The 17,986-nt window shown below is 45.0% G+C and overlaps 1 long non-coding RNA gene across 2 annotated transcripts; it reads left to right on the top strand.

The window, feature by feature from the left end:
* The first annotated feature begins 8,607 nt into the window (after positions 1-8,607).
* Positions 8,608-17,986, top strand: LOC123166217 (uncharacterized). 2 transcript variants are annotated; one of them, XR_006483402.1, is made up of 3 exons: positions 8,608-8,767; positions 9,089-9,145; positions 9,941-17,986. It is a non-coding gene; the product is annotated as an uncharacterized lncRNA (long non-coding RNA). The 2 variants fall into 2 exon arrangements; XR_006483401.1 differs by having other exon boundaries at positions 8,608-8,967.

Raw genomic sequence — 17,986 nt, 5'->3', positions numbered from 1 at the left:
GATGATCTATATGTTCATTATATGGATGGATGGATGATGTATGCTTTTTTTCATATAATTTTTTTAGGCAGATTTTTAGAATTTTTTGTGTATGTATGTTATGTTTATATGTATGTATGTATGTTTATATGCAAAGAAAATGTATGAATGGTCATATGCAAAGAAAAATGTATGTATGGTCATATGCAAAGAAAATGTATGTATGTATGTTCATATGAAAGAAAAATGTATGTATGTATGTTCATATGCATATGCAAAGAAAATGTATGTTCATATGCATATGCAAAGAAAATGTATGTTCATAAATATGATGATATGTTCATATAAAAAGGAAAATAAGAAGAGGAAGAAATGAGAAGAAGAGGAGAGGAAGAAGAGGAGAAATAAATAAGAAGAGGAAAAAAGAAGAAAAAGAAGAGGAGAAGAAGAAAGGAATAGAAGAGAAGAAGAAAAAATAGAAAAAATTCTATTTTTTCTTCTTCTCTCCTCTATTCCTTTCTTCTTCTCCTCTTTTTTCTTCTTCTTTTTTTCTTCGATCTTCTCCTCTATTCCTTTTCTTCTTCTCCTCTTTTTATTTCTTTTTCGTTTTCTTATGTTTTATCGGGTCTGTCGTCGTCGATATACCCCTCTCCCGATAACTTCAACACGAGGGGGGTCGATATACCCCCTCCCCGCCGATAATATTATTTTCCCATGTACGTATGTCGTCGTTGTCGATATAACCCCCTCCCGATAACTTCAACACGTGGGGGGGTCGATATACCCCCTCCCCGATAACATTATTTTCCCATGTATGTATGTCGTCGTTGTCGATATATATAACTCCCTCCCAGATAACTTCGACATGATGGACGGTCGATATTTATACCCCCTCTCGACCGTGACAACTTATACCACGGGAGCACCCCCCGGCCCTCTCGCTCGACCAAAACTCTCGAGGACACCCAAACCCTAGAAAAAAACGATGTCGGTCTCCTACCCCCTCCCGCCGCGCCCCTACCCTTGAAGCGTTGCCTAGGCCACCCCAAACCCGGAATAAGCTAGGTCTACGTTTGCACTAATATATTCACCTGCTGTCATGTTTGTGTAATAATTGCCATGTTGTAATATTTGCAGAAACAATGGAGCACGGACGAGATGAGCAAGCAGAAGAGGTGTTGGGGGACATAATCTTAGCCGGAGGTGATATCTTGTCGTATCTTAACGACAATGATGGTCTGGAAGAACAGGGTGAAGAAGCAGGCTACGGTGATCGAAGAGTGGAGGAGGAAAGACATGATTATGATGGCTCCGGTGACCCAATGCTGGTGCAAGAAGGAGCCCGTGGTGACGGCTCCGATGACCGAACAGAGTCCGGCCAGGTAAATATATTAGTTAAGCCTGTGCTGACTAGCTAATTGATGCATTCATTGTTTTGGTATGTACACATATTAATTAACACTCGTCTTTCTTCTTTTTTCTAGCCCTCCGGATCGAGCACAACTTCGGTAAAGAGACGAGGCCCGAAGAGAAAGTTGCGCTCGGATGAAAGGTTTGAGATCACAGCAATCGCACGCGACGTCCAACCGATTGAACCCCTCCGGACAAAGGATGCATTTGCTGCTCAGTGCGGGGTTCTAGTTAGGGACAAGATCCCGATCAGCATCCACCGATGGTATAAGCCTAAGAAGGAAGACCCTGAGGTGTCTTATGTCAATGATATGTAGAAAGATGATCTTTGGACTGAGCTGAAGGCAAATTTCACCCTACCGCCAGAGGAGGATCCGGAGAAGCCAGTTATAGAGCAATTAATCAAGTCTCATGCTCTTAAGAAGATGGCAGACCTATTCAGGAGGTGGAAGAATGAGCTGAAAACATTTGTCGACAAAGAAGAGACACCAGAATTCATCGGCCGGTATGAGAAGATCAGAGATCACTGGCCCGCATTTGTGGCCCACAAGACATCGGAAAAGAGTAAGAAGATGTCAGCGACAAACAAGAAGAATGCTGCGAAGAAGAAGCTTCACCATCGCACGGGGTCAGGTGGCTACCTCAAAGCCCGACCTAAGTGGGCCAAGGCTGAGAATGATCTGCTTGAAAAAGGGATCGAACCACAGACAATGAACTGGACAAACCGTTGCCGGACTTGGTTCTTCGGGGCTGGCGGAACCTTGGACCCTGTATCAGGGAGGTGCGTTTGGACGAACGAGCTTTTGAGAATACCAGTCAAGAAGATTCAGCAATATATCGATAGAGCGCAGGAAGGGACGTTCGTTCCAGACAGAGAGAATGACGAGCTCACAATGGCCCTCGGGAATCCTGAGCACCCTGGACGGACACGAGGCACGCCAGGCTCCGTTCCGTGGAAGGCTGGTTTTCCGGACGCGGGCGGTTACAAAAGCCAGGAGAGGAGGAAAAAAGTGGAGCAGATCCAAATTCAGAAGCTGCACGAAAGGGCTCAAGCGCAAGAGGAACGAGACGGCAATCGACATGCCGTAACTGCCCCCGAAGCTACACCGCCATCTCAGCAGAGAAGCAGCGTGGCTTCCACCGAGCTGCTTCAGCTGGAGCATGCGGATCCTGCTAGCTACCCCGTGGATGCTATCACGGAGTCTCAACATTGCCACCTTATGGCGGAATGGCAGAACTTCAAAGTCAAGGCGGCTGTTGGCTCTGTTTTACCTCCTGAACCCGGCGCAACCTACCACTGCCGGCCGATTCCAGAAGGATATGCTAGGGTGATGGTGGATGAAATAACGGAGGGATTTGAGGAGCTCCAGCTTGACCACCCTACCGGTGAAGGGGAGACTCGGCTGGGTTCTGCTCTGAAGACTCCATGCCTATGGCGGAAGGAGCTCATCAAGCTTCCGAACTGGACGGCTCCGGCGAGTAAGGGCACTCCGCCTCCTCCTCCGCCTCCTCCTCCGGCGAGTGATCAGGGCACTCAGCCTCCTTCTCCGGCGCGTGGCGGCACTCCGCCTCCTTCTCCGCCAGCGCCGGCGCGCCAGAGCAGCCAGCCTCCTCCTTCTCCGCCTCGTCAGCAAGGGCGGAAGAGACCCGCCGCCGCTGCGGCTGCTCCGGCGCGTCGTAGTCCTTCTCCTCTGCCTCGTAAGCAAGGAAAGAAGACAGCCGCAACCGCTCCGTCTGCTCTGCCGGCGTCTAGCAGTACAGCTGCCAGAGGCGGGAGGCAATACAGATTCGGTCCTTCTCTGAAGACTCCAGAGAAGTTACCATACGAGAGGACCGAGGAGGAAACCAGGAAGATCGTGCGAGCCGAAGTGACAAACTTCTTTGAAGGGGTGAAAGCAAAGAAACATCCACCTCCGGAGGAGAAGGTAGATCCGGTGAAAGCAAAGCGCACTCTGGCTGCCCTGACAAAACCACCAAAGTCTCCGCCGAGAGGCAACTATGAGCGCATTCTTGCAAAGACATATGCCGAAGCGGAGCGGTCGGGAAGTACTGTGATAGATAAAAGGTTAAAAGAACGACGAGCTGGGAAAAAAATTGCCCAGCTCGGCGAACAAGCGAACCAATCGTGCCCCCCGCTCAAGGTGTCAAAAGACATCGTCGCTAATGATCCGAGTATGGTGCCCGGTAATAGCAATCTTGGAGATTACCTGCCCGACGATGTACATTATGAAATCATGGAGGTGGACGAACACAAATACCATTATAGGAAGCCTCTCGTCAAAGATGAAATATCTCTAAGCACGATGATGCGAAGACTACATGATTGGTACATGAAAACCTGCAGAGAGTCTGATGGGATGGATACTTTGACGCTGAGAGTTAAACCGGAGCATGACCTCGTTGGAATTGATCTGCTGAATGTTCCATTTGAGGATTTCTTCCAGTTTTACAATCAAAAGGCCCTCGATAAAACAACGATCACTTGCTACTGTCTGTAAGTAGTACTACTTCTGTCATTAAGTCTCTCTATATAGGTCAGCTCTTTCATTGCATGTATTTATACTTATCCTCACTATATTATGCAGATTGAAGATCGCCGAATTGAAGAAAAGACAAATCGGTGATATTGGGTTCATTAACACAAATCTCATAGATGCATATACGGTTGAAAAACGTCCCAAAGAAGCCGAGGCCAACTTGCTACAATCATTGGTATTAAATCAAAACAAAGATATAATACTCTTTCCTTACAACTTCAAGTGAGTGTTACTGTCTTGTGCATATTCGCTTTCCCTTATTAGTCCAGGTTATGGTAATGTAATTGATGACTTATGCATGCATGCGCAGCTTCCACTATATTCTCCTAGAGATTAAGCTTGAGGAGGGAGTAGTAACCGTCTTAGACTCGAGACGAAAAGATCCCCAGGACTATGTGAACATGACTCAAATGCTCGAGAAGTAAGTTAAATCGATCATTATCCACCATATCAGCAACTTTGTTCATTTCCTGATATCAAGTATTTGTTTTCTTTGTCTGGCAGGGTTTGGAGAAAATTCACCTCAAAAGCTCCGGGACTACCGAAGAAGCTGCAATTTAATCACCTGAAAGTAAGTACTATAGTAGCATGTTCCGCGCATCTCCTAGTGATTCAAGCGCTAGTTTCATCAATACCATTTAGCATGCTTGCTTATCAGTTTGATTGACCTCTATTTCTTGTAAAGTGGTTGTGGCAGGAACCTGGGAATAATTACTGTGGATACTACATTTGCGAGTCCATCCGCTACACGACCTGTGAGCGGGGCTACACTGAAGAACAATATGAAGTGCGTAAGCAATAATATTCACAATTTTATTTTATTACCATCATTTGTGTTGAGTTTCATTTATTCATATATATATATATATATGTATTGACCCCCTTCTTCAAATTAGATGTTTCGGAAGCGGGATGAACTCCTAGCACCAGATCGTATGCGAGGAATTCAAGAGGAACTGGCGGCATTCTTCCTTGACCACGTGATCGCTGAAAACGGAGAATACTATGTGGACCCTGTGTTCCTACAATTTAATTAGGAGATTGTATTGTAAGAGATAATTATTGTATATATGTAGCCGGTAGTGTCGGATAGATATACGAGAACTTGTTGTTCGACCAATATCTCGGAGAAGGAGAGGTGGTCGATATCACTTCTCTCTATATGCATATGTTCATGACGATCTTCTGTTTCCTTCATTTGATTACTAGCTAGCGTGTCTACTCCTCTCCATACGTATATAGTACGTAGCGTCGACCAAGCACGGAGATAAGAGAGGACACTTCTCTCTATTAATTAGCTAGCTAACACAATATATGAAACACCTAAATTAACCCCCCAAAACCCCTAAACCACCCCCTTTAAAAAAAACAAAAACCTCAGCTCCTGCCAGCTACTGACGCGTGGATGCCTATTGGTCCCGATTGGTGACACCAACCGGGACAAAAGGCAGTCCCGGTTGGTGGCACCAACCGGGACCAAAGGCCCCCTGCCTGGGCTGGCAGCAGCGGCCACGTGGAGGACCTTCTGTCCCGGTTCGTGTAAGAACCGGGACTAAAGGGGTGAGGCATTAGTAACGACCCTTTAGTCCCGGTTCGAGAACCGGGACAAAAGGCCCTTACAAACCGGGGTAAAAGCCCCTTTTCCTACTAGTGCTTGGAGGTCCAACCAAGTCTACAAGAATAAAGTTGTGTAGTAGACATCAAACACTAACCCGTATTCCTTTGTCAATGTGAGCTCCACCAAACCAATTTAACATTTGAGTAAAGACCTTGATCACAGAGAAGGAATAAGTATGGTGACATGGAGTCTCCCAAACAGAATCCTCCAGATCGAGTGAAATATGGCAGGATATCTCCATTCACCTTTATAGCGAACCTACAAAGGTCACACACTTCATCACAAGCCTGGAAAAATGATCACCGAGGCCTAACTTATTCATGATAGCTTCAAGATAATGCAATTCCACCCTATCATAGGCTTTGAGCATATCCAATTTAACTACACAACAATTATTTTGCCTTTCTTCCTCCTCTTGATAGCATGCACACTTTCATAGGCAACAACTACATTATCCATTTTTATGCTTTCTAAAGTACACAAATTTTAATAAATGCTCATGAACTAACCAGAGCGCTTCAATTCGAGGGAGCTTAGTATCTCTATAGATAGATAGATTCGGTGTGCAGGTTTTTTTTAGAGAGAACTCTGCGCATAGGTAGGTCGGGGAATACATGTCCATAGTTTAATGGCGTGGTTATACCTCGCTCGACCCGACTTGTATGATAGCCTCGCTGAGGGACAGAGATACTGGGCCGGGCCACCTTGCGGGAGGCCACACCCTAGGTTTTTCTTTCCGTATTTTTCCACGTCTTTTGATTTTTTTTCCTTGTTCACGTTTTTTTACACTTTCAAAAATATTCTTAATATATATACATATACTACCTTACATATTTAAAAAATTATTAATCCAGCATTTGAAAAAGTTAAGAGTGTATAAAAATAATGTTTCTTATGTATACAAACAATGTATATAAAAGTATATATTATGAACTAAAACACTATTGATCGTATCTAAAAAAGTGTTAACCAAGCATTTGAAAAAAATACCTATTGTTTATCAAAAATAATAATCATATTATCAAAATGTTAAACATGTATAAAAAATGTTCCGGATGTATAACAAAATTTCACAATGTCTATGAACAAAAAAGTCTTAAAAAGTGTTAATCATCTATTTCAAACATAATAGAAATGTAAAAAAAATGTTCCTGGTCCATAGGAAAAATGTAGAACGTGTATTGAAAAAACTGAACATAAAAACATAAAAATTAATAAAATGTTGATTGTGTATAAATTTTTATTTCTATTCATATATTTCCAAAAAGTAAAACATAAATGAAAACATTACTCCTAATATATAACGAAAAAGTACAATGTGTATAGAAAAAGTAGTCATCAATTTTTTTTTTGAAAAATGCTAAAGGTCTACAAAAAAAATGTCCCTGATGTATATGGAAATTATAGTCGAGTATTAAAAAAATCTGAACATTAGAACATGTTTTTCTAAATGTTGATCTTGTATAAAAAAATTTAATCATAAATTTGAAAAGTATTAAGAATGTATTAAAAATATTCCTAATATATACAATGCGCATGAAAAAAGTAGTCAACAAGCATATATACTTTTTTTGAAAATGTTAACCTTGTATTTCAAAAATGTTAAACCAATCATGAAAATTGTTCTTGATGCATACATAAAATGTACAATATGGGTGTGTACAAATGTAGACATGTGTGGAAGAGAAAACGAATAAAAAGCGGTGAATACCGAAGAAACAGAAGAAAGAAACACATCGAAAACGAAGAAAAACGAAACACCGAATTGTTTTAGGGGGTTGGGGTTGAAGATACATGTCTCCTTTGGTTGGGCCCATTACCTATTGGGAAGAGGAGGAAGCCCGACTGGGCTAGCCATTGGGCGGCGTCACATTACGCGGTATTATGGGCCGAAAAGATTCGCAAAAATGTGCGGCGCACTAGCGAGGAATCGAACTGGTGCCCCTGGTGAAGGTGTGTCCCTAGCCAATGGAGCAGCGTTATAGATTGTAAAGCAACACATACCTTAAAGAACCAACCACAATCGCAGATTCGGATTGCACTACTGTAGTGAAGCAGAATCAATTAGTATAGTGAATATTTTTTTGAAACAAATTTAGAAACATTTTGAAAAAGTTTAATTTTTTTATAAAAGTGTATATTTTGAATAAGTATGAATATTTTCTGAATTTGTGAACAAATTTTCAAAAACATATACGTATTTTGGAATATCAAAACATTTTCTGAATTTATGAACAAATGGTTTAAAAAGTGCAAACAAGTTTTTAAAAATGTGAACTTTTTTAAATTCGGAACAATTTTTGAAAATGAAAAGAGTTTTTGAATTTGTGAACAAAAATCTGAAAAATAGAACATTGTATGAATTTCTGAACAAAAATTTGAAACCAAGAACATTTTTAAAAGTACAAACATTGTTTTGAATGTGTGCAAAAAATTGAAGCTGCGAAGATTTTTTGAAATTTCTAGACATTTTTTATTTGTGAGCAAATTTTGTAAACAAGAAATAACTAAAATTTATGAACTTTTTTGAATTTGTGAAATAATTGAAAACAAGAATAATATTTAAAATTTGAAGGTTTGAACTAATCTCATTACAAAATCGTGATACTTATTTCGGATTGGAGGGTGTAAATTTTTGAAAAAGTGAAATGGAAAAGAAAAAATAAGGAAAAGGAAAGCAAAAACAAAAAGAAAAGTAATGCAAACAATTTTTAAAATTTCCTTTTTAAAATAAGAAATATATTGAAATTTGAATAGTATTGGAAATTCTCGAGCATTTTCTCAAATACAAGTTATAAAAAATAAAAATAAACAGAAATAGAAAAAAAGAAAAAAATGAAGGGGAAAACCGGTTCAGGAACCTTCTAGAAGGTTCTCAAAACCGTTAAAAACTGGCTGGGAACCTTCTAGAATGTTCCATCCCCGGTTCGTTCTAATCCTATTGTATACGCAAATGGGCCCGCCCATCACCGGTTCGCTTGGTTCCCCTCTTTTGCGAAGCCCCGTCATTTTGACGCATGGAGCGTCATGCATAAGTTTTTTCTCTCGAATTCCTCCTGCCATAGAAAACCTGCCGCTGCCACCGACCGAGACAACAAGCGCCGCCGCCGCCACCGCCCCGCCTGCTCATGTCGTCGCCGCTCATGCGGAACGCTCGTCTCTTCGCCGCGCCGTCTTCGAGGAGACCCCACCCCCACCCCCCCCGGCGCGGCCTCCACCTCAGGTGGTCACTTCCGCGTGACCCTGTTCGGTTAATCCCCTCACCAAAGGGATTGAAGGGGATTTTGACTTGCAAGGGATTTAATCCCTTTCAATCCCTTCCAAACCTCTTCAAACCCTGCCTAACCGAACTAGCCGTGTATTCTCCGCCCACAGGATCCCCTCACCTCTCTGTTTGGTTCATCCATCATGGTAGTTGTGATGGTAAACTGTTATTGTGAATCAGTTCTGCTCTACTGCTATTGTTCCTGTTGAAACTAGGAGTGGTACCGCCGTGTTTGCCGTCATGATCATTTCTAACAAAATGCATGATTTTTTGCCCCAGGTTCAGTGATTGTCACTTAAGTTATAAAGGTTCGACGTTTCCTGATTGTGCAAGCAGGTCTGATCTCTGCACACGCACCCTCCCCTTTTTAATTTAATTAGATAAATATCGTATTCGATACCATGGCAGCAATTTCAAGCCCAGTAAATTTCAATAATTACAGGTTCTAGACCCGGAAAAAATAGACATATTCCTCAATTAACGCAAAAGTACAATTCCAATCGAAACTGTTTCGAAACTACAACCAAAGTTTAAGAGACAACAACCGGAACTTAAGTTCCGATTGTTGATGTTTTGTTCGAATTCGAAAGGGCCAGACCTATATATATATGTTATAAAGAAAGTAATCTAGCTCGTTGATTCCTACCACTTAATCTTAATTTATTGTATCTTCCTGGAGAGGGAACTCCGGGAATACCAATTCCAGTTTTGTTATACTTTTTTTTCTTGGCCTGAGCAGTGACTCTGTATTGGCTTTTGTTATAGCTTTCTTTCTATTTTTGTTGAACTGCCTTTCTTTCAGGGAACACCTTTGTATCCTAAAATTAATGTTATGCTATGGGACTCACAAAAGTTTGCCCTTGACTGAAAGAAGTTTGTTATGTAGATTGTTTTTGTAGATCTTCACTTTTCTGCACAAAAGTAGATCATGTTTTTGATTTATACTATCTAATGAAACCAAATGCTGTGTCCCTGAGAAACCAACTTCATATTTTTGGCAGACTTACCATTTGCTCCTCTCAGGCTGTGCTCGAATATTTTCTTAGGAGGGGAATGCTCCCCTCGGCATTTCTTTAGCCATTTCGTTTGTATAAGTTTTTGGGCTTACTGATCCTTCTGGCATTTTTTCAGATGACAAAGGTAATGGATGGGATTTAGGATTCTTGAATCATCTGAAGCCAAACCTGCGAAGAGCTCACGTCTGGAGAAAATAGTTGCTCCGGTATTGAAATCATGTCGATTTAGATTCGTCTATTGAAGTTTTATTTCGATTTACCTTTTTTTTAACTGTTATGTCTGTTATATCTGAAATCTGTTTTGTCTTTCCCCACTTGTATATCTTGCTATCTTGGGATCGGAATGGATCTTTTCTAAATTGAGAATAAGGTTCTATTAGCTGGTGGTGCAGTTTGGTGCTTAAGATCTTAGCATTGCCAACTTATTTTTTAGAACCTGGAAAAAATTGCGCTCTGAATGTCTTAGTTGGCCTGTGAAATTAGATGGTTCTTGTGAGCTATGTAGTTTCTCTGGTCTGATTATTTTTAATTACCATTTGTGAAGTAAGTTTCAGTGTAAGATTAGCTATTTACATAGCAATGGAGTTATTGTCCTTTTCAGTCCTTTCCCTGCTATGAAATTAGATGGTTCTTGTGAGCCATGTGGTTTCCTTGGTCTTATATATACTTTTAGCTAACATCTGTGAAATAACTTTTTGTGTAAGATTAGCTATTCTGTAGTTCAAAAAGGCGCTCACCTAGGCGTGCTTAAGCGCTGGGTGTTGGCACAAAGCCTTGCTTTGGCCCCAGGCGCTCAAAAAAGCGGCCGGCGAGAAATCAGTCTTTTCTGGTGAGGAATCACTCTCCTCAGCGAGGATTCATCCTCCGTGACAAGGGTTCAACCACTCCGACAACAAGTCGACTGATTCCGGCGAGGGATCGAGATTCTCTGGCTGGTTCTCATCGGCGCAGCAAGGGAGAAAGGAGAGAAAGAGGCAGCATCGGTGCAGCAAAGGGAGACAGGAAGAGGGAGAGAGGCGGCGCGAAGAGGATACCTAGATTTTCGTTCTGATTGTGCACTTATGGGAGCTTTTAGTAGACGAATAGGAAGATGGGCTGGTGGTTTAATGGGCTAGGCTAGCCCATCTAGCATATTTCTTCACAGTACAGTCATTCCTTCATGCTACAGTGCTAAACGCCTAAGCGCGCCTAGGCAGTGCATAAGCGAGTTGGGTGCGAGTAGTAGGTCCCAAAACGCATAATTAACGCCCAACGCCTCTTTGAACTTTGGCTATTCACATGGCAACTGACTCGTGTCTTTTTCAATCATTTCCCTGCTGTATTAATTAAGGTTTTATGAATTTTACATCTTTGACAGGAGGCTAACAGTAACAATGATTTGAAAGCACCAGTTTCTGCGCGCTAGCATTGTGCTGTCTTCATTGGATATTTCTGGTTTCTTCTCCCAACTATTGCATTTGTACTGTTTTCACTTAAATCATTTGCTTTATTGTCTCTTACTTACTTTTGTTACATAAGTGTAGGTCGCCCTTATACTTTGAGCATGGTTAGTTACCTACCAAGGTTCCAATAATTTAAAGATAGTGGTAGTTTTGATGATGCATGTGGTGCAAACAGTATAATAATATGAAACCTTGTCCATAGAGTGCTATGTTATCTAGTTCATCTCCGTCATGTGTGGGCTCGACCAACAGTAATGACATTGCTGTGGTTATTAGATTGCCTGTATTGGATTAGGTTTTTTTTTTCATTTTTCTGTTTGATGGATGAAGAAGTTATCATCAAGAGTTTTAGTTTGAATCAGCGAATTAGGACTTTATTATATCAGTTGGTTTGTTTTCATTGGATGTTCCACATAAGAGTTTAGACTCCTAAGGGACAAGTCAAGTCAGACCTATATAAAAGGCAAGTAGCACTGGTTAGTTGTGGTAATGATTTGTTGCTGTTCCTGGTAGGGTTCTCTCCTTGGCAATCCTGATGTACAACTAGGTTGTTGAGAACATCAGGTTTAATTAATTACTGTCATGTTGAACTAGGGCCAGTTTTCCCGCAGTTTTAGAATAGGCAACAGAAAAAAATGTGAACATGTACTTTTATGTCCACATCATGGGCCCATAAGGCCCAGGCCCATTCTCTGACCTAGAAGAGGGACCAAACATTGTCTGGTCACTAGCGTCGCTTCAGACCAGATCGAGCACGTCTCTCTCACGTTCCAGAGGGCATGGACTTGGAGGCGACGGTGTAGGCCGCGGGGCTCCTCTAGGTCAGGAAGAAAGATTGAGGTTGGTGCTGCTGGCACTATTGGCTGCGCTTGGTGCTGGTTGTGAGTTATCCTGGTGGTTGCTGTTAGCTGAGCTGAAGTGAGTGATCTGGTGGTTGTGTTGCTGCTGTTGTGTGGGTGCTGATTGCAGAGGAAGGAGGAGAGAAAACTAGGGGGAGGCAATCATGGGAGCTGAACTTACTGCTGCTATAGAGAAACTTACACAGCTCATGAATGCGAAAGCTGCCTAGGGGTTACCTCCTGCAAGTGGCGCCATTGTTGTGCCCCACGCGGACCACGGTTCAAGCTTGAGCTCATGCCCAATGATGTCAAGTTGAATAGCGTGGGCAGCTACTTGAGCTAGTCGTTCTTGGAACGGTTGAAGAACCGGCTGACAAGGAGAGCTCAGAATGGAAGAAGTGGAGTGTCACCAACTCCCTGGCCTAGATATTAAACTCCATGATTCTAGGCTTTGCAGTGTCTGTTGAGGCATTGCCAAATGCTTCTGCTGTGTGGAGCATGCCTGTCCATGAGGTATTCCCGTAAGGGAAACCTGATGCTCATGTCTCAAATTGAAGACAAGATCCATGTTGTTCGTCAAGGTGAAGAACCATGCTGGTGTATGTGAATAAGCTGCAACACCTTTGGGCAGATCTGGATCAGTGTAATCCCCTTAAGCTTCCACATGTAGAGTCCATGGAGATTAGTGTGATCCCCTTGAGCTTCCACATGCAGAGTCCATGGAGATTGCCAGGAAGTGGGTTCAGCACAGGTGTGTGATGCAGTTTCTAAAAGGCCTAGATCAAGCTTTTGAGAGTAGCTAGGCATCTTGCGCTGCTAGATGAGCCGACGCTTGTGTCCCTTGATGAGGCCATTGCTGCGATGTCCCAAGAAGAGGTGCGCCTGCAGTCGAGAAGAGGAGATGGCAATGAATATGTTTATAGAGTGGCTAACCAGCGAGGTTTTTGGGAGTTCTATAATTGTAATCAAACAGGGCATATTAGCCGTTTCTGCAGAAGAGACAGAGGCCGAGGGTACAGTGTTGGCAGTAGCAGCCGAGGTGGTTGGAATGGGAGTGGTGGTTCTTGGAATGCTTCTCACTGGAATGCTCCCAAGGCAAATGTAGCTGCTTCAGCTGAAGGAAAGCAACAGGAGGACAGGAGACTGCTACTAGCTATGCCAACTTTGTCGATACAAATGAAGGTAATATTGAACACACATCAATAGCAGCCCATAAAATAAACTCTGAATGGTGCTTGACTCTGGAGCATCACAACATGTTGAAGGAGAATTTAATGAGTTTAAACCTTATGTTCCACACTCACTCGCACATCAGAAAAACATCCACATAGCAGATGGGATAGCCCAACCTATCACAAGTGTTGGGATGGTTAGCTGCACACCGGATATTGGATTATCCTCAGTGTTGCATATGCCAGCTTTCCCATGAACTTAGTGTCCTTGAGTGCTTTGGTTGACCAAATTGATTGCCGAATAATTCTTGACAAGGTTGTGTTCTTGATCCAGGAGAGATCGGCGGGCAGGAGCCTTGGAACTATAAGGAGATGGGACATGTGTCTTTCGATAAAGTGACGATGACATGTACCTAGGATAGGGTCTTAGGCCTGACCTAGACGCCCTACCTAAGGACACTGCCCTAGAGTCAAAGACATTCAAAGTCCAGCAGAAGGCACCGACTGAAATCACCTTGAAGTGTAATCCACTCGACAGAAGATTCCACTCGGATACCCCAATTCCACTCGACCACAGTAGCGTCACTTGACGGTATGAAGAACCACTTGGAGTTCAGAAGATCTAAAGCCACCCCAGGATGGCAACGGTCAGGCGTTCACTCCGTAGTCATAAAGATCATTAATAGCTGGCGTTACCAGTAACGCCCCTGTCTTAACTCACATTGAACCCTGTGTAACCGAGGGTTGGAGGGGCCTGGCGCACTCTATATAAGCCACCCCCCTCCTCTGGCAAGGGTTCGCACCCCCTGTAACTCACGCATAATCCAGTCAACAAGCCTCTGAGGCACCGAGACGTAGTTCTTTTACCTCCTCCGAGAGGGGCCTGAACTCGTAAACCTGCGTGTACAACTTCACCGTAGCTAGGGCCTTGCCTCCTCCTACGTACCCCCTACTCTTACTGTCAGACTCGTTCCCAGGACAGTTGGCGCCCACCATGGGGCAGGCGTCTTAGCGACTTCCGGTGAGGTTGCAGTTTTTTCGATCTCCATCAACATGGTTTCCGGCGGTGGTTTGTCCCTGGGCCACGAGGTCCGCATCGGAACGCTCGTCTTCATCGTTGATGACTTCGCATGGCTCCAAGAAGCCCCCCTCGACGTCGAGACTCTCCCCGTCCACGGGGCGACGCACTTTCGCGCGTGCGCTCGCGGCGTCCTACTGCGGCAGCCGTCCACTCAATATCGATCGGCTCCCGCGGTGTCTTCGCTCCCCACTATTCGCCGTCGCAAGCGATCTGGTCGCTCGCGGCTCCATCGATGGGTGAAGCATGTGGTGGCTCGCCAGTCGACCACCCCACAAGTCGCGGCAATCGAACCCGACGAATCTCTCTACGGATCATTCGATCTGCTGGCTGGTCACTCGGACACTCTTTCCGAGTGCGAGAGCAACGACCCAGCGACAGAAGTTCTCATGGTCGACTCCCCGCGCAGCCCGCCCGGATTTCGTCGCGGCGGCGGCGGCGGTGACGACCCGTCGTGCGATCATGGTGAATACTATCCCCAACCCCTCACTACGGAGCAGTGGGAAGAGCTACATCGCCGCAACGTTGAGGCGCTCCAGACCCCCATCGTTGGAGACCTCTGAGGCTCGGGCCTTGGAGGCTGCGCGCTTGGCCACCTTGGCTGAGCGTACGCGTCTGGAGAATCTCCAGCGGTCACTCGACGAACGCGCCCGTCAGCAGATCCCCGGATCCAGTCGACGGCCACGACAACTGTTTCCTCCTGAACCTCAGGTATATCGTACTCCGGTCCAAAATCTTGCAGCGGCAGCACGTATAGCAGAGTCTATTCAACTGTCTCGTACAGAAGCTGGTAGAGGTTTGTTGCAGATCCGAGCGCTGCTCCGAGCAGCAGGTGAACAGAACTCAGCTGTTTCTTAGTCGCGCAACAGAATCCATAGCAGATCTGTGGTTGCAGACACAGTTCAGTCGGCGCATAGCCTGAGATTGCCCCTACGGCGTGAAGATCGTGGTTACCGACAAGATCAGTACCTTGGTCGGGGCCACGGGCAGTTTGATCCTCATGATGACCGCCGTCGAGTGCCCACGCCTCCTCCGAGGGGCGGGTCATACGCGCCCCGGCGGTATGACGACAGGCGCTCGTATGGCGACGAGCGGAGAGCACCAATCGACCCCAGAGAACCTGGATTTGATGCAAGATCAGTTCTGGTACAAGGTTTGGTTGATAGAGGCAGAGCTCACAGGGAAGGTCAAGATAGAGATCGTCCGATTGGTAACAGAGTGTTTGTTTCGGGGCCCGAGTGTTTCAGTAGAGCCATCCAAGCTGCTGAGATCCCCCCCAATTTCAGATTGGCTGCTGGTGTGAGCAAGTTCACCGGTGAGTCGAAGTCAGATACTTGGTTAGAAGATTACGGAGTGGCAGTGCAAATTGGTGGAGGCAACGATGATGTCGCCATGAAGCACCTGCCCCTGATGCTTGAAGGTTTGGCCAGAGCTTGTTGAATCAGTTGGCCCCTGGGAGTATTTTCTGCTGGGAAGATTTGGCCCGAGTGTTCATAAATACATTCGAGGGCACCTGCAAGCGACCTGCTGGGCTGACTGAATTGCAACAGTGCGTTCAGAAGTCGAATGAAACTCTGAGGGATTTCATCCAGAGATGGACTACTCTTCACCATGTGGTGGAAAGCGTGTCTGAGCACCAAGCGGTTTGCGCCTTCAAAGTGGGCGTTCGGTACAGGGAACTTATCCTGAAATTTGGTCGGTCCGGAGACATGTCTCTAGGCCGAATGATGGAAATAGCCACTCGGTATGCAAACAGTGAAGAAGAAGACCGACTCTGTAATGGTAAAGGAAAACCAGTCGACTAGGACACTGGAGGTGGAAATACCAGTCGGAAACAAAAACGTAAAGTTGAAGCTGCAGGTCCTGCCGAGGCGGCAGTCCTGAACCAAGGGAAAACCTAAAGGGCCGTGGGTGCCCAAAAAGGTGAAAGATCAGTCCGGCAACGACATCCTGGATTTACCGTGTCACATACACACAAAAAAGGACGAAGAGGGTAACCTGATTCTGCCCAAACATACCACTCGACAGTGTCGGCTCTTGATTCAGCAGTTCCGAGAAGGTCAGCCCCCGGAGAAGGGTTCTGATAAGGAGGAAGAGAAAGAAGAAGACGATGGTTACCCCAATGTCAATGCTACTTTGGTGATTTTTGCTGACGTTGAGAGCAAAAGTCGACTGAAGGTCATTAACAGAGAAGTGAATATGGTTGCTCCGGCAACTACGACGTACTTGAAATGGTTAAAGACTCCCATTACTTTCGACCAGTCCGATCACCCAGCGCACGTTTCTACCCCTGGGCGGCAAGCGTTGGTGGTCGACCCAGTCGTTGGGGGCACCCGACTGACTAAAGTTCTTATGGATGGTGGCAGTGGACTGAACATTCTCTATGCTAAGACTCTCCGGGGAATGGGCATTCCAATGTCCAAGCTCAGCGAAAGCTCGGACAGATAGCTCTTGATGTGGTTTTCGGTGATTCCAAGAATTACCTCAAAGAGAAGTTGACATTTGAAGTAGTAGATTTTCACAGTGCCTATCATGCTATTCTGGGCAGACCCGCATATGCTCGTTTCATGGCCCGCCCATGTTACGTGTATCTTAAGTTGAAGATGCCTGGACCCAGAGGTGTGATCACAGTCACGGGGAATCAACAGAGAGCAGAGGAATGCCTCCAGAAAGGCTCCAAGATTGCTGACGAGCAAATGGCAGCGGTGGAGCTGGAAGAATACAAGAAAAGCGCCGACCCGAGTGAGTTGTTACGAGCTAAGAAACTCGCTTCAGAGTCAGCATTTCAGTCGGCCGGCGAAACAAAACCAGTCCAAATTCACCCGGAAGATCCCTCTGCTGCTCCGACTCACATTTCAACGACACTCGACAGCAAATAGGAAGAAGCGCTCATCAAGTTCCTCCGTGAGAATTGGGACATCTTCGCATGGAAGCCATCTGACATGCCAGGTGTACCCAGGGGACTAGCTGAGCATCGTTTGCGCGTCGACCCAAAAGCAAGACCTGTCAAGGAACATCTCCGTCGGTCCGCTGTGGAGAAAAGGAAGGCAATTGGCGAGGAAGTGGCTCGGCTCCTGTCAGCTAAGTTCATTCGCGAGATATAACACTCCGAGTGGCTCGCCAATGTCGTCATGGTCCCCAAGAAAGATGATTCACTCTGTATGTGTATTGACTTCAAGCATATCAATCGGGCCTGCCCGAAAGATCATTTTCCTCTCCCTCACATCGATCAGATTGTCGACTCGACTGCGGGGTGTGAGCGTTTGTCCTTTTTGGATGCATATTCCGGGTACCATAAGATCCGACTGTATGGGACCGATGAAATAAAAACGACCTTCATCACCCCTTTCGGGTGTTTTTGCTATATCACCATGCGTTTTGGCCTCAAGAATGCTGGCGCCACGTTCATGCGCATGATCCAGAAGTGCCTGCTCACTCAAATAAGTCGAAACGTGGAAGCATACATGGACGATATCATGGTCAAGTCGCGCAAGAGCTCCGACCTGTTGACTTACCTTGCCGAAACTTTTGCAAATCTGAGAAGATATGACATCAAGCTTAATCCATCCAAGTGCACATTCGGAGTCCCGGGAGGGAAGTTACTCGGCTTTCTCGTTTCCGAACGAGGGA

The sequence above is a fragment of the Triticum aestivum genome, chromosome 7D (genome assembly GCF_018294505.1).
Source record: "Triticum aestivum cultivar Chinese Spring chromosome 7D, IWGSC CS RefSeq v2.1, whole genome shotgun sequence".
Classification (NCBI taxonomy): Eukaryota; Viridiplantae; Streptophyta; class Magnoliopsida; order Poales; family Poaceae; genus Triticum; species Triticum aestivum.
The sequence above is the reverse complement of the archived record's forward strand: the minus strand, read 5'-3'. Positions and strand labels throughout refer to the sequence as shown.